Genomic DNA, 12605 nt, shown 5'->3' on the forward strand with positions numbered 1-12605 from the left:
ATTTTCCCTAACATTTGTTATATGTAGTTATTTAAGAGTCCTCATCAAGATAACTTGACATAATGTAACGACCTCGCCTCCCCCCTTGTCAGCTTCAGCCACTCAGCGTTCAGCGTCACCGGTCTACTGATCACCGGTCTGATCACCACTCACCTCCTTCACCTGTTTGCACTTTAATTTCATTAATTTTCTTCCTTATTTAAACCCCTTAGTTGTGCACCTTCTTTGCGAAGTCTACACTTGGTTTTCCACCATGAACCTTTGCCAGTTATTTTTGTGAGACGAACCCAGTTTGACCGAACTTTGAGACAAAACTTGTTGATTTAACCAGATCCTTTGTTCTTCTCTGCCTTCTGTGAATTAAATCCTGTGTTACACACTTGTGTCCTGCCTCAGTTTCGGTTGTCTGATAGAAGACTTCGCCGCACCATGGACACAGTGAACATTCCCCTGCCCATGGAGGAGAGTCCAGACCATCGCGGGGAGTCCTCGCCGGTGCCAGCCCTGGCCGAAGCAGTTGCAAATCAGCAGCGTGAGCTCGTCCAACTCCGAGCTGCCATGGGTGAGGTTGTCCGCCGCATGGAGCAACTCATGACTGTTCTGTGTCCGCCTCTCATCCCAGTTCCCCTGCCTGCTCCATCAGCTGAGCTTTACCATCTGCATGATTCCCCGATCAAATTTCCTGAATGCTATGAAGGCCTCCCAGCTGATTGTCACAGTTTCATCTTACAATGTCACTTATACTTTTGCTCACCATCCTTCCTTTTCAGACGCTACTAAGATCTCTACCATCATCTCGCGGCTGGGCCCTGCAAGGGCCCTGCAGTGGGCGACTGCTGTCTGGGAAAGAGGAGGCAAGGAAGTTGCTACATGTTGCGCCCCTGGAAGTTGCGCCCCTGCATTGATTATTGGGGGTTAAATGCCATTGCGGTAAAGTACCGGTATCCACTCTCTGGTCCCTTCAGCAATAGAGCAACTCCGAGGGGGGGGGGGGTCCCAGTTCTTCACCAAATTGGACCTCTGTAGGAGATGAGTGGAAGCCTCTGGCCACTACAAATATCAGGTGATGCCATTCAGTCTTGCTAATGCACCCTCTGTCTTTCAGGCTATGGTGAATGATGTACTGCGGGATATGCTGGGACGGTTTGCCATTGCCTACATCGACGACATACTCATCCACTCCGCCACGCTCCCGGAGCACATCATGCATGTTCGCATGGTCCTGTCCTGGGTTCTACAACACCGGCTCTACGCGAAGGCAGAGAAGTGCGTTTTCCATCAGACCACCGTCTCCTTCCTTGGCTACGAGATTGGACCTGAGGGAGTGGGGATGGAGAAAGATCAGTGCTGTGACAGAACCCAGTACTGTGAAGGAGCTCCAGCACTTCCTAGGGTTTGCCAATTTCTACTGCCGCTTTATCTGGGGATTCAGCTCGGTGGCCGCCCCCCTCACGGCTCTCCTCAGGGGGCAGCCCAGATGGCTCCGCTGGGGGAATGCAGCCAGGGCTGCCTTCTGCCAGCTTAAGGAACGTTTCACCTCCGCTCCGATTCTGAAAATGCCTGACCCTCAAACAATTCATCATGGAGGTGGATGCTTCCAATGCTGGTGTGGGGGCAATTCTGTCCCGATGACATGGTGAGCTGTCAACTATTTCCTTGTGCCTTTTTTCTCCAGGAAGCTGTCCCCGGCTGAGAGAAACTATGACATGGGCAACCGTGAGCTCCTGGCGGTGGAATTGTCACTCGAGGAGTGGAGACACTGGCTGGAGGGGTCTCAGGAGCCATTCCTTGTATTAACCGACCACCACTACCTGGAGTACATACAATTTACAATTTAGTTATTTGGCAGACGCTTTTTACCAAAGCGACTTACAATCAGTGCATCAGTCAGATTTCTAATACCTTGTGAGCAGAGATCACAATAAGACTGAGCATCACATTTCCCCTTCGCATTGTGCCCCTGGAATACTTTGACAAACACAGATACAAGACAAAGGTTTTTTTTTTTTTCCTAGGAAAGGGAGGTTAGGCATTGGGGGACAGGTGTGTTCTAAAGAGGTGGGTTTTCAGTTTCCTGCGGAAGATGGTAAGAGATTCTGCAGTCTTGACTGTATGGGGGAGGTCGTTCCACCACCTCAGGGCAATGGCGGAGAAGAGGCGTGGTCGGGAAGAGCGGCTGCTGGGTTCCCGGAGTGAGGGGACCGTCAGTTGTCCAGAGATTGTAGAGCGGAGGGTCCTAGTTGGGGTGTACGGAGTTATAAGAGACTGAAGGTATGATGGGGCGGAGCCTCTTGTTGCCTGGTAGGCCAGTACCAGTGTCTTGAATTGGATGCGGGCTGCTACCGGAAGCCAGTGGAGTGACATGAGAGTGCTTAGGGAGGTTTCTCGATGTTGGGGAGATAGAAGGGAGAGAGGTTGCTTGGAAGCTCCATGAGGGGGAGATCAGGAAGCCAGTTCCCCCACCCCTCCCTGAGGGTCTGGGAGTGTGGGAGAAGGAAAAGGCAGTGGAGAGGGCAGCGGGAGTGGCCGTGTTCTCCGGTATGATCCACGTCTCAGTGAGGGCCAGAAAGTGCAGGGACAGCAAGGAGGCTTGAGCGGAGATGAAGTCGGCCTTCTGTACCGCCGATTGGCAGTTCCAGAGACCACCTGAAATGCCAGTAGCAGTGTTAGCAGAGCGTGGTGGATGGATGAGGTTAGACAGGTTGCGTCCACGAGGATGCATCGGACGCCACCTGTGGAGATTGCAAGAGGAAACTTGAACAGGAATAGGGAGATGACACATGATTAGTGTGAGGGGGACAAGGTATTTTAGGAGGTAGGGAAGAGACACAATTACACAGATAAGCAAATGAAAATAAATAAATTGCTTAGAGTACGGCAGACAGGCAGCAGTTGTCTCTGCTTCCTCGTTGTCCTTCCTCGGTGGACTCCCGCAGGTAGACTCCCTTGTCTTAGTCCGACCGAGTCTTCGTCCGACGCTACAGCTGCCGCTTGGCGGAAGCACTATTACTAATGAGTCTTGTGACTATAGCGTTCGCGGCTTAAGGGCTGGCTACAGCCCCGCCCCCTCAGAACAAAGCGTAAATTGACTGAGACCGAGAGTAACAAACAAATGCAAATCAGCAACTCAGCAGCTGATGCGACAGGAATTCAATACAGACTCCCTAGTAAAGTAAGCTAACAACGCTACCAGACAGCGCACACAGTTCTAAACAGATGGAGAACCTAAGGTAAAGCAAACCCTGAAAGAATCACGCACAAAGTAAATTATATACGGTAAACAACAGCAGAGTATACAGAGCAAACAGAAATCGCGGCTACTCGGACAATTACACGCAACAGAGACAAGAGGGAACCCAGAAATCGCGGCTACTAAGCAATTTAAAGCAAAGTCTTGGAACCTGCTCTGAAGGAGAAGTAATCTGACTGAAAACGATGCACGCACTAACAGCAAGTGTGAGGAGTATCGGTATTATGTGGGCTGGCTACATCTGAGCAGCAAAGAGGCTAAACCCCCATCAAGCCAGGTGGGCCCTGTTCTTTTCACGCTTCAATTTCACCATTACCTTCCATCCAGGGTCCAAAAATGGCGATCGTCACCCCTTCATTGATCGTTGCTCCAGTCCAGTGGAACCTCAATGAGGACATCCGGAGGGAGCTCCGAAAGGAACCTGCGCCAGCAAACCGACCTGTGGGTATGTCCGGTCTTGCTCCATCTGCGCCACTACCAAGTCCCCGCAGGAGGTCCCTGCAGGAAAGCTACTGCCGCTACCCATCCCGCAGAGACCATGGTCTCATAGCCCTGGATTTCATCACGGACCACGGTCTTGGTAGTGGTAGACCAATTCTCTAAGACCTGTTGTTTGATTCCCTTTGCCTCTCTTCCTTCTGCTCTTCAGATTGCGAATGCCCTCTTCCACCACATCTTCCATTGCTATGGCCTTCCGGAAGACGTGCTCTCTGATCGTGGCTCTCTGTTCACCACACGGGGTTTGGAAGGCCTTCCTGGAGAGACTGGGAGTAACGGTAAGCCTCACTTCCGGTTACCACCCAGAGTCCAACGGCCAGGCAGAGCGGACCATCCAGGACCTGGGGAGGTTTCTTCGTAGCAACTGCCACCATGGACAACATGACTGGTCACAATTTTTGCCCTGGGCAGAATATGCCTAGAACTCTTTGCGTCATTCCTCCACCGCTCTGACTCCTTTCCAATGTGTCCTTGGGTATCAACCTCCCCTGTGTCCCTGGAACCCAAGCCAGACGGAGGCCCCGGCAGTGGATAATTGGTTTCGGTGGGCGGAAAGGGTCTGGGAGATGGCCCATGTCCACCTTCGTAGAGCCGTTCGCCGGCAAAAGATCCAGGCTGATCGTCACCACCGGGACCCACCTGAATACCACCCAGGAGACAGAGTCTTGCTCTCCACTCTGGACCTAAAGCTCTGCCTGCCTTGCCATAAACTCAGTCCTCGGTTTGTGGGGCCCTTCAAGGTCCTCCGGAGGGTCAAACTGGTCATATACACAATCCAATTGCCACCCGGTTACAAGGTCTCCCCCTCTTCATGTTTCTCTACTCAGGCCGGTGATTCCTGGTCCCTTGGCTGATGCGGTCCCCCAAGACACTCCACCTCCCGCGCTGGAGATCAATGGCACACCAGCCTACACGGTGCACACACTTTTGGACTCCAGGTGGCGTCAGGGCCGCATGCAGTACCTGGTGGACTGGGAGGGGTACGGTTACGAGGGGCGTTGCTGGGATTCCCACTCGAACATCTTGGATCCCAATGTTATTGCTGAGTTCCACAGGGCTCATCCAGATCGTCCTGCTTCTCGCCCCCAGGGATGCCCCCCAGGCCGACGGCACTCCACGGCTGGAGCTGTGCGTCGGGGGGGGTTTATAAATAAACTTGTTTTATTGTCATAAATAGTACTTTGAACAAAAGTACAACAAAATATATTAGAGCTTTGATAAATAATGCAGTGAACTGATAGTGATTCAGAGTAAATGCTGCTGTTGAATGCATCTATATACCACATGCAGATAGTTTGCCAGTGCAGTCTCAGGGTATGTGAAGTAGGCCTTCCTGCAAGACAGTCAACTTCTTTGCCTCTGGAACACCAAATAAATGCTGTGAGTTGTAGCATGTCATTGTCTGGAATTAATCTTGGTACATATTGTACAAAGCAAGACGTCATCTTCCGTCTCTCCGTTTCTTTTTTTGTCATTTATCAGCCATCATAAACACCGATAGCAATACCTGAAATTTGCGCATATCGGCACGTGATTTATCAGTCGGGCTCCACAATCCCTGGCAAAAATTATGGAATCACCACACTTGGAGGATGTTAACCCAACTTTTTAACTGCGTAGCAAATAAACAAATCACGGATATGACACAACTTTGTTTAATAGCTGAACATTCTGGCTTTGTAAAACATACCTCAAACATCCATTTTCTGCCGCTTATCCAGGACCGGGTTGTGGTGGCAGCAGGCTGAGGAGGGTAGCCCAGACATCCCTTTCCCTGGCTACATCCACCAGCTCCTCCTGGGGGATCCCAAGGTGTTCCCAGGCCAGCCGAGATATATAATTCTCCCAACGTGTCCTGGGTCTTCCCCGGGGTCTCCTCCCAGTTGGTCGTGCCCAGAACACCTCTACAGGGAGGCGCCCAGGAGGCATCCTGACTAGGTGCCCGAACCACCTCAACTGGCTCCTTTCAATCTACTCCAAGCTCCTCCCGGGTGTCCGAGCTCCTCACCCTATCCCTAAGGGTGCGCCCAGCCACCCTGCGGAGGAAACTCATTTCCACCGCTTGTATCTGCGATCTCATTCTTTCTGCCACTACCCAGAGCTCATGACCAGAGGTGAGGGTTGGAACAAAGATCGACTGGTAAATTTGAGAGCCTTGCCTTCTGACTCAGCTCCTTCTTCACCAGGATGGTCCGGTACAACATCCGCATGACTGCCGCCGCCGCCCCGATCTGCCTGTTGATCTCCCGCTCCATTTTACCCTCACTCGTGAACAAGACCCCGAGATACTTGAACTCCTCCACTAGAGGCAGAAACTCAGTCCCAACATGGAGGGGGCAAGCCACCTTTTTCCGGCATAGGACCATGGTCTCGGAGGTGCTGATCCTCATCCCGACTGCTTCGCACTTGGCTGCAAACCGCCCCAATGCATGCTGGAGGTCACAGTTTGATGAGGCCAACAGAACCACATCATCTGCAAAAAGCAGAGACGCAATCCTGAGGCCACTGTACTGGACACCCTCCTCACCCTAACTGCGCCTTGAGATCCTGTCCATGAAAATTAAGAACAAGATTGGAGACAATGTACAGCCCTGACGGAGTCCAACACTCACTGGGAACGAGTTTGACTTTGGGCCGAGAATATGGACACAGCTCTCACTGCGGTTATACAGGGACTGAATGGCTCAGTTGGGTTTAGGAGCTCCTCAAAGTGTTCCCTCCATGGTCCGACCACATCCTCAGTTGAGGTCAGAACCTCCCCATCCCTGCTGAGAACAGCCTGGACGAGGCCCTGCCTGCCCCTCCTGAGTCGTCTGACGGTTTGCCAGAACCTCTCTGAGGCCAACCAAAGTCCTTTTCCATGGCCTCCCCAAACTCCTCCCATACCTGAGTTTTTGCTTTCATGACAGCCGTCGCTGCAGCCCTTTTGGCATGCCAGTACCTCTCAGCCAATTCCGGAGTCCCACGTGCTACCCAAGCCTGGAAGGCCTCCTTCTTCAACCTGACAGCTTCCCTCACCAGTGGTGTCCACCACCGGGTCTTTGGGTTGCCGCCACAACAGGCACCGACGACCGTCTGGCCACAGCTCAAAGCTGCCACTTCAACAATGGAGGCTCTGAACAGGGTCCATTCAGACTCCATGTCCCCAGCCTCCCTCGGGATCAGGGAGAAGCTCCTCCGGAGGTGTGAGTTGAAGATCTTCCGGACAGGGTCCTCAGCCAGCCGTTCCCAGTTCACCCTCACTATGCACTTGGGTTTACCAGGTCTGTCTGGCAGCCTCCCCCGCCATCTGATCCAACTCACCACCAGGTGGTGATCAGTTGACAACTCTGCCCCTCTCTTCACCCGAGTGTCCAGCACATACGGCCGCAGGTCTGATGAGACAACTACAAAGTCGATCATCGACTGTTGGCCTAAGGAGCTCTGGTACCAGGTACACTTATGAGCCGCCTTATGCTCGAACATGGTGTTTGTTATGGACAATCCATGATTTGCATAGAAGTCCAACAACAAAGCACCACTCGGGTTCAGATCGGGTAGGCCATTCTTCCCAATCACTCCCCTCCAAGTCTCTCCATCATTGCCAACGTGAGCATTGAAGTCTCCCAGTAGAGCTACAGAGTCCCCAGATGGTGTCTTCACTAGGACACTTTCCAGTGTATCTAGGAAGGCTGGGTACTCTGAGCTGCCATTCGGCGCATACGCTGTCACAACAGTCAGAGATTTCCCCCTTGCAACCCGAAGGCGCAGTGAGGCGACCCTTTCGTTCACTGGGACAAACTCCAACACAGCGGCGCTCAGTTGGGGGCTAACAAGTAACTCCACACCTCTCACCCCAGGCAACTCCAGAGAAGGATAGAGTCCAGCCCCCATCCAGGAGTTTGGTTCCAGAGCCAATGCTGTGTGTAGAAGTCAGCCCAACTATATCTAGTTGATATCGCTCCACCTTCCGCACAAGTTCCGGCTCCTTCCCCCCCAGAGAGGTGACATTCCACGTACCAAAAGCCAGTGTCTGTACCGTAAGTCCAGTCCGCCGGGGCCCTCGCCCCATCCCGCCACCCATGTGGTATCGCACCCAGCCCCTATTTCTCCCCTCGCAGGTGGTGGGCCCATGAGAGGGCGGCCCCACGTGGTTCATTCGGGCTGAGCCCGGCTGGACCCTCGCCTACGAGCTCCCCTCCCAGGCCTGGCTCCAGGGGGAGGCCCCGGTCTCCCTATTCCGGGCGAGGTGCCTGTTTCTATGTGGGTGCTGATCATAAGGGCTTTCAGAATCGCTTTTTGTCTGGCCCCTTACCTGGGACCTCTCTGCCTTGGGTGACCCTACCACAGAGCTGGACAAAGTAAACAACTCCATTACTTGAGTCAAAGTATAGATACTCCTGGTCAAACATTACTCCAATACAAGTAAAAGTTGTTCAGTTCAATTTTTACTTGAGTTAAAGTACTGGAGTACTTGCTTTTAAAAATACTTAAGTATTCAAAAGTACATTTTCTTTTTAATGTCATCGCATTGTTGAATTGTTGCAACAATGCATTTACAGAGTCTAATGATTCTGAAACAACCTACTGAATGCACTGACCTGCTTGTAGAACCTGTAGAATAAAAAGCTTGTGGAATATGCTACAAAGCCTATAGAAAAACAGTTGAACCAAATGCTTCCTCTATAAAAGACAGTGTATAGCTTCAGTTAAACAGGCACTAGGTTAACTCAGATTGGCCTTAAAAGGATAAACATGTCATAAATCTGAAGGCTAGGTTAATTTTACTTCTACTACATAGCATTGTCTGAAATGTGAAACAGCTGGATGACCATCGTCACCGCTTGATTCCCGCCCTCATCTTATTGGGACCGGGTCCTACGTGAATCCACTGACCTTACAAATATTACTTTGTTTACCTGACAAGATTAAAACACATATTTCTGAAAGGATTTTTGTCAGTAACATTAACTTGGCATTTTCGCTAGCTAACTATTAGTATGCGTCAGCAGTGGATTCACACAGGACCCAGTGTTGTGCCCCAAATGGTTTTCAAGCCAAGTGGGTTGGTTTCTGTACGTGTTCACACACTGTGTTAAAAGCAGAAGTTGTGGTCTGCCTTTGTCACCAGATTCATCACACATTCGCAAACACATAAATCGCAATTTTCAAGTCACATCTCATATCTACTGTGGCAAATGATTGTAAGTGTTAGGCGAACACAGCGCGTGAATGCATATGGGAAGCAATTAGCTTGGAAACCAGTTGATTTCAAAAATCTCAGAAATGGACTTAAGATATGGCCATGGCTGCTCTGGTGAGGAACTCCTATCTTTATCATCTTTATCTTCCATTGTAGTAGCCAGTTGTAGCAAGTTCAGTTGTTAAAAAAATGCAGCACGCACTTGTCTGACAGCATTGGAGTAGTTTACTGGGATTGTTTTTTCCCCTGTGCTGATTGAGATTGAGACCCAGACTGTTTACTGGCCATGTCATTGAGTTAATATGCCTTTCCTGAAGAAAAGCTTTAACACTCTTTGCTCTGTGGCAAGATACATTATGATCCTGATAAATGACTTCATTGTCACCAAACTTGTGTTCTACCGATGGAATGAGAAAAGTGTACAAAATTTCAATGTACACCTGTGCATTGACTGCCATGCAGTCAATGCATGCCATTGCCATGCAAGCCCATATCATAAATGAGTGGGGAAATTTGATTGTTTTCTTCGGGCAGTTATCATTATATGTTTCATTAGAACAGCACGAGACAAAAGTTCCAGCATTATCTCCTTGGTCAATGCAGATTCATGATTCATCACTGAATATCACTTTCATCCAATCCTCCACACTCCATGATTGCTTCTGTTTAGCCCTCTGTAACCTTGTTTTCTTCTGTTTAGGTGTTAGTGCTGGTTTAGGTGTTAGTGCTGGTTTGTGTTTCGCTTTTCTATATGTAAAGCCCATTTCTTTCAGCAGATTTCTTGCAGTTCAGTCACAGATATTGACCCCTGTTTCCGCCCATTTGTTTTTTGTGCATTTTCTGTTTTCAAGGCATATGGCTTTGAGTTTTCTATCCTGACGCTTTCATGTCTTCTGTGGTCTACCCGTCTGTTTTCCTTTCATAGCCTTCCCATTTTGTTTATACTCGCATCAAATTTTACACGCTGCTGACTGGGAGCAACCAACATCTTTTGCCACACTCCGTATTGGATTTCCTTCTTGAAGCAGTTTTATAACCCTTTCCATTGTTTCATTGCTTCAATTTCATTGTTTCGTTTCAATTAACCAAGTCCAAAAGCTTGCTAAAGTCTGCAAGCACTCTCTTTTTAACTGCAGACTAATTTGTATTTTTAGACTTGTGCCGGTATTTGTTTTAGAAAAGCAAATTACAAGGTGATTCCATAATTTTTTCGTCCACATTGAGTGATTCCATAATTTTTTCCTCTGCCTGATCTGGAAAAAAAATATGCCATTAATTAAAATAATTTAATATAATTTGTTTGACATATGATTCAAGACAGTCAAAATGTTCAGCTATTAAACAAAAATTGTTCTTGTATCATATCTGTGATTTGTTTATTTGCTATGAAGTAAAAAAGTTGAGCGAATATCTTCTAAGTGTGGTGATTCCATTATTTTTGCTAGGAGTTGTAGTATGGAAACTTCTCAGGCCTGCAAGACAGACTGAAGAGCCTCCACCCCTTTCAGCTTCAGCTCAGCCATGGGGTGGGTGTGTGTCAAAGGAGCACTGATGATAAAGACAGGATTTGAAACCACGCATGTAGAGCACAGTGGATTAGCAGTCCATCACCTTAACCACTTGGCCACCTTGTCTTGCAAAGCCCTTTTCCTTCTCGTTTACAGCAATAGTTAGAAAGCTCTTGTCATCTGAAACAAGCACAGTGCCTTCACTTGTGTCCCCCTAGACATAAGTACTGCAAAGTCTGAGCTTGTAGCTGTGGTCTCTTACCTTGTAGAGCTTCCCAGGTGTGTCTCCAAGATATGGTCTTGAAATTCACTGACCTCTGTAGGCTGTCCAGGCACAATCTCAACAGAGAGGACAGCAAATGGATTTGGGTCGGGTGGTGTCATGCGGCTCTTCATGGAGAGCAGGGCTCCCATATGGTCTAGCGGTCAGGATTCCTGGATTTTCACCCATAATTAGAGGCCAAGCAGCGAAGCTGCAGGCACCTATTGTAATTGTTAGTATGTTCCATTAATAGTATACTTCGTCACATGCAAGTCTGTGGCAGCCCATGAACCGTATGGTAAAAAATTTGGCACATTGATAGAGGCCAGGCCAAGGTATACAAGCCCCAAATTTGGGGTCAATACATGCACCCCTGTAGCGCCACCAACAGGCCAAATTTCAAGATACATTTTTGACTATAATTTTTGAACCCTTTGTCCTTTGTCTTTTTTTCCCCTGAATCCATGGGTCACGCTGTCAATTTCTGTCTAACTAGATTTTCCGCCATTTTGAATTTTCCAAAGAACCTACTTTTTTGCGAACTCATCCTAGACCGTTGATATGATCTCCACCAAATTTGGTACATATCATCTACAGGCTAGTCTGACCAAAAATTGTATAAAGAATTTTGCTAGGCCAAAGGATATGGCCGCTGTTGTGTGAAGAATTTCGATGGTGAAGCTGCCAAAAACAGGAAGAAAGCATATCTCAGCAATGCTTGGATGGATTGATGCCAAACTTTGTACACTTAATCGAGAGGGGTAATCCTGGGTCCCCAACAAGTTTCATGAAATTTGGTCACATAATGGCGCTATACCAGGCAAACACAAAAAAAGATATTTTACTGAAACTTCTTGCGCATCTTCGCAGTATCAAGCCCTACCTGGAATATTATGACCCCATTTGTTGGCCATCTCACTTTTAACAAATTTCAATAAGCAAAAATAACATTTGCATAGTAAGTTTTGATGTACGTTTTTCTTATCAAAAGTCATTCTTTTGTCAGCTGATGCTTTGGGAGATGCCAAAGATGAGACATGACAAACTGTAAATGTGTACTTAATTAGGGTGACCATACATCCTCTTTTTCCTGAACAAGCCCTCTTTTGCAGACCTAAAAAATCCATCCAGCCCGGATTTCTAAATCACCAAAAATGTCCAGGGTTTGGCTTTTGCTTTCCACAGTTGCCATTCGTTGTGTGTGCATTTGCATTGCTTTTACCTTTTTGTTTAGGTCCCTTAAGAAAGCTGTAATGCCACCAAAACTTGAATGGAAAGAAAGGTCATCTCACCACTGTTATTATGCTAGCAGTTATTTGTCTAGCCAGCTATGTATTGCGGCAGTTAAGTACAGATACAGTTTCACATTATACTGTCATCCATCATCATATACATGCGCAATGACAGAAACCAGAAGTGATATATACTTTAATTCCCCCATAATTCTGCCATTGGAGTCTATGGCAGCCCCTAGAACCATATGGTAAAAAGTTGTGAAATTTGACACACTGCTTGGGGACAGTCCCCTCAATTCTTTTCACAAAGTTTCATGCCAGCATCTCCAGCACTCTAGCACCACCAACGGGACAAAGTTGGAGGTGCATTCATGCATGCAACTTTTTAACTGCATGCCCAATTTTCAAAAACGTACCATTGGATTCCTTGGATCAAGCTAAGTTCAACGCACATCAATTTCTGCCATATTGGATTTTATCGAAATAAGTTTCAAAAGGCCACAAATTTTGTCCAATCTTCCCCAAAATTGGCACAGATGATCTTCAGACCAAGCCTCACAAAAGTCATTTATTGGCTTTTACATTTGCGAAATTGTTTGTCCCTCACAGCCAATCGAAATTGGCGGCTGAGCCACCAAAATGGAAGTGAGCTCATATTTCAGCAGCGATT

The sequence above is a fragment of the Chanos chanos genome, chromosome 6 (genome assembly GCF_902362185.1).
Source record: "Chanos chanos chromosome 6, fChaCha1.1, whole genome shotgun sequence".
NCBI classification, from domain to species: Eukaryota; Metazoa; Chordata; class Actinopteri; order Gonorynchiformes; family Chanidae; genus Chanos; species Chanos chanos.